The sequence below is a fragment of the Taeniopygia guttata genome, chromosome W (genome assembly GCF_048771995.1).
Source record: "Taeniopygia guttata chromosome W, bTaeGut7.mat, whole genome shotgun sequence".
Lineage (NCBI taxonomy): Eukaryota > Metazoa > Chordata > Aves > Passeriformes > Estrildidae > Taeniopygia > Taeniopygia guttata.
Genome location: NC_133064.1, coordinates 9,739,974 through 9,745,075, shown reverse-complemented (window position 1 = coordinate 9,745,075; position 5,102 = coordinate 9,739,974).

Below are 5,102 nucleotides of genomic sequence, written 5' to 3'. Positions count from 1 at the left end.
TTTGAAAACAAACACCCTTTGTATCATTATACAAAGTAATAACAGACTATAAAACTGACTATTAAACAATGAAATCAATCTCAAAAAACTTAAAATAAATTCCTTTAAAACTCTTATATACTGATAAACTTATAATAAAACAGAAAAGACTAAAACAAAACCAAGGATCCAAAAAATTGCATCTTCTCCTTAAATCAATGTTCATTATCATTTAGTGAGCTCTTTCAGTTGAAATCTTTCCATCCTTAAGGAAAAACAACTAGACTTTGTTAGCTAAATAAACTTGACCTTTAAGAAACTTAAAATAATTTTTGAATCAAACAGTACTTAAACTCAATATATAAAAAATTTTGGTAAAGAATCCTTAAATTATATTAACTTTATGAAATCCATATGTATCAAAATAATAATATATAAATTCATTATCAACTAAACCTTTTTAAAACTTAACTTTTTCAGGGCCCAAACCTAAACTAAACTTAAAGTTATACACTCCAATTCAGCAATACTTAACTTAAACTCAAACCAGACTATATAAGAATCAATTCTATCATTAATGTTAAAATGCAACCTAGCTTAAACCTTAATACACTAAATTACTAAAATTTCATGCTATTTAATTTTCTATTTCAATTTTCATTATGATAAGATGTCTCTTTTTCACATTCATAACCCACACCAGCTGGGTGCGGCTGCTGACCAAGTGCTGTCAACCTAACTGAAGAGTCTGGGGTTGGTGCTTAGAAACATTGGAGAAGTTTGGAAAAAACCTTATGCTGCAATGATTTCAAAAGGCAACTTGACTGAGTGTCATTTTGGGGTAAATGTTGGAATCCAATCCCTCAGCATTGCTGCAGGATATTTGGTGCAATGGACGTGCTTGTAAAAAGTTGTTTGCTTTGGCTGCTGTGGTTTCCGGGAACTGCCGTGTATTTGTTGTTAATTTTTGGTTGTACGCTGCAGTTGAACCATGCGGCTAAAGGCTCACCGATGCCGTGGAAAAAATCCGGGCATAGCTGCTCAATCATTGCCACAATGCAGCTCCGCTGTTGTCTGCCCGCTGCCGTGCCACTCGCACCTGCTGTAGAGAGGCTGTGACCAAAGGAAATCCCTGCACTGGCTCTGCCTAGCCCCCGCCTGCACCGGCATGGGGGGTGCAGAGGGGAGCATTTCTGGTGCAGTCACGCCCTGCTTCTACCTGCTTTGGGATGGCTGCACCTCTCTCTTGCTTGCCCCCTCCTCGCTCATGCCAGCGTCAGCTGTGCCGAGCCCGCGCCTGAAATTTGCCCCACATTTTCAGCCACTTCCGCGTTCGCTTTGACTCTCGCAAACGCATGCGCATTTACCCCCTCTGTCTGCGTCGCCATGGGAATGAGGGAAGAAACCCCCGCCCCGACTGCGCCCTGCCATTGTGGTTCAGTGCTCCACTGACGCCATCGGTGCATGCACGCTGCGTCCCGCTGCTGACACAGCCCCGTGCTACTCGGGTCTCCCTCCCCGGCCGCCGCGCAGTTTCCGGATGGCTGGCCGCCTCTGACGCTGTCTGTGCCCGTGCTGCGCCTGCGACATGCGAGAAATTCCACAACCCGGCTCCTGGGTTTTGCTCTACCGTCAAGCGCATGTGCCCTGCCATCGCTGTGGCAAGAGAAGCATCCTGCTCCCTCTCAGCCACCCGCTCGTCCAGGGCTGCTGCAACAAACTGGGAGCCGCTCCCCCGCGCCTGCCGGGTGGCCACTTCCGCGGTTTCACGGATCCTTGTCATGGAGCGCGTCACAGGACACTCGGGATGCATGACTGCCACGCCCGCCCTACTGCCGCCTCCTCTGCCCGTGTCGTTCCCCCTGCCCCCCCGCTCTCATCTGCACTGCCGGCTGTTTTGAACTCCCCGCCTCGCCTACGCAGCTGCGATAACGTGGTCCTCCCCCTCTTCCCTCTGCTCTGCACTCATGTCTGCAGCCTCCCCCGCCGGAGCCGCCGCCGCCGCCGCTGCCACCCCTGTCGCGGGTTTGGACTCGGGATGTGCCCTTCCCCCACCGAGGGCTGAGACTTTGCCTTGCTTATCTGTCACGGTCTGGGGAGTTTCTACATCGGAGGAGCTTAGGGATTGAGGTTCAAGGGAGTCTGAGGAACAGTGGGAACCCGGAGACACGGGGCGTGAGGGGGTATCATCTCCCTGATTTTCCACGGGAAGCAATACTGCTTCCTCTGGGTCTGTGGTGAGGAAAGCTGTCCCAAGATGCTGGCTGGGCGATCTTCCTCCTTGTGCTCCCATAGGAGCCTTAGCTGTCTGGTTTGAAATGCCACGTTGTGAAAGTGACTCTAATATTTTCCTTGCTGAAGGCAAAAGCTTCGCGGCAATCTAATCTTTTTTTTGTGACTCAGTAACATAGCTGCTTATTGATCTCTCGCCAAAAATTTGACTCAAACAAAAGATGTGCCGCTGGGTGCGGGTAATTACACCGCACCCACAATAACAAAGCTTTCACCTCTTTTGGAGCTATCTACCGGATGGGTAGGAGTCTTGCCCTGTAGGGATGAAAAAATTTTGGTCTGTCCTTGGGAGGATCCCTTCCCCATGTTCTTAATTTAGACTGTTCTCACCAAAAGTTGAGTCAGCACGAGGTCAGTCCGGAGATGGCACTGTTCATAGTCCAGCAGGTCACAGGTGAGAAATCCAAGGCGTGCTTCTGGTTTCTCACCTCCTGGCTGTCCTCCAGATGAGCTGTCTTGGTGAAGGTCAGGAAGTTTTGTCTTGAGCTTTCCACGCTCTCTCTCTGTGGAATTTTTGGAGAGTGTGTGTGCCTTTTTCCAGTGAAGGTTGGAGGTTGTTTGATGGATTGGCTCCTTGCCCTTTCTGTTCGCCCATCCAGGGACGCCATTTGTTGGAATCTGCAGGTATTGATGATTCCAAGATTGTAAAAAGTCTGTCTTTCTGCCCCGTTGCGAAAGAAGAAGCCATAATTCATCTGTGCTGGTTTTCAAGGTTGTTTATTCTTGCTTATCTATAACATGTTCTGCTGCCCTGACGCAGGTCTGTCCTGCAGGGCAGCATGAGGTGCTCTCCCCTCAGTGGGATGTTACAAACATAATATACCAGAAACTATGTGTGCTATATTTACAATAATGTGCCAATATCTATCACCTACGTTGAACAGTGTGTCCCCAGTATAAAGCAATAGAAAAATGCCAACACTACAGTGAAACATGGAGGGCATGAAGAAGGAGAAAAAGGACAAGACACACACGTATTCCTAATCTAGAATCCTAAAATTTTACTTTTGCACCCGTGCCACACTTAATTATTACTTATATCAAACACTCAGAGCTTGTAATTCATCCTGTAAGATTGAAAACTCCTCTCCATGGACAGAGATCACAGACAGTGTCTCTCGGGGCTCTGTACAGGGGGGTTCCTGACACCCTACCAGGGTCCCAGGCCTTCCAGGGCAGCCAGAGGGAAGCCCTGGATTCCCACAGAAGATGAGAAAACATCTGCTTTAAACAGGCAACAGAGGGGAAAGATAGTGAGAAGAACCATAAGAGAATGTAGTCCAATAGTCAAATGTACTAGGTCAAAAAGGAAAGAACCGGTTCTGCAAGCACCATTACGGCAAGCAGTCAGCAATCCTGGGCCAATATATATAAAAGTTTTGTACTCTCTGGTAGAGTAAGAACAGTGGAAGTCCACTGTGGGAAAATATAAAGACAATCCAGATAAAGTAGAAAATTTAATAGAAAGGTCAATTAACACACAGAACGCTGACTGGACTGATTTGAAATCTATGATGGACACATTGCTTGATCCCATTGAGAGACAGATGGCTAATGAAGGTATTACAATTTCTGAAGAGGCACAGATAGCAGGTGGATCAATCCAGGGCACAGTTGCTGAGGTTTTTCCATCCAATGATCCAAGATGAGACCTGAATGTACCAGAACTGATGGCAAAATTAAAGCGCTATCAAAATTTCATGGTTTTTGGTTTAAACTGATGTGTTCCTAAAGCTCTAAATTGGTCAAAGCTTTCCAAAGTAAAGCAAAATTATGATGAATCTCCCACTGATTTTTAAAATAGGTTAAGGGAAGCTGCTATTAAATATACAAACCTAGATCCTGATTCAGCTGATGGGAAAGACCATCTAGTTTTCTTTTTCATGGGTCAAGCTACAAATGATATAAGGAGAAATTGGCAAAAGCTAGACGGGGTTCAGGACATGAGTACTCTGCTAGAAGTGGCCTGGAAAGTGTATCAGGACAGACACCCAAGCGATAGAGTTAGATACCAACCTAGTAAGAGGGCTGTTCAGGAGAAGTTACCCAAGAAAACTTCTTCCCCTACGGACAAAGATCAGTGTGCCTATTGTAAGAAAATGGGACATTGGAAAAATGACTGTCCAATGTTGAAGCAAAAATACCCAGTTTCCCAACTCACAGTGGGACAAGACTCATGCTCAGAGTGATGGGGACCAAAGGCCTCTCCCCCAGCAGAGCCTTCAGTTATAGCTTAGCTGGGGAAAGACGGTATCAAATTTTTGGTAGATATTAGAGCAGTGTATTCTGTACTAAATACTTTAGAAGAGAAACTGAATCAAGATACTGTACATGTTTTTGGGGCAACAGGGGTAAGCGAAACACAGCCTTTCTTCCAACCTTTAAAATTCAAATTGGGGAAGCACTGGGTAATTCATCAATTCCTTTATATGCTTAACTCCCCCAAACCATTGCTGGGGAGAGATTTGCTAAAGAAATTGGATGTAGATATTAAATTTTAAAAGGGAAAGGGTGTACAAGTTGTAATTCCTGAATCTAAATTTGTCGAAGTTGCTACACTTTTTATACAGGACAAATGTAGTGAAATCGCCATTGAAGTTGAAAATGCTGCCAACCCAATAGTGTGGGCCAGTGATGTTTCAGGAAGATCCAAACAAGCAGAACCAGTGCGTATTGCACCGGAGCCACACTGTTAAGGTAAAACCAATACCCTTTGAAATTAGAGAATCGTAAGGGATTGGCATCTATAATTGAAAAATTCCTCCAGTACAGGTTATTAGTGCAATGTGAGTCCAGATACAGGACCCTCATACATGCTGTAAAGAAGGTAG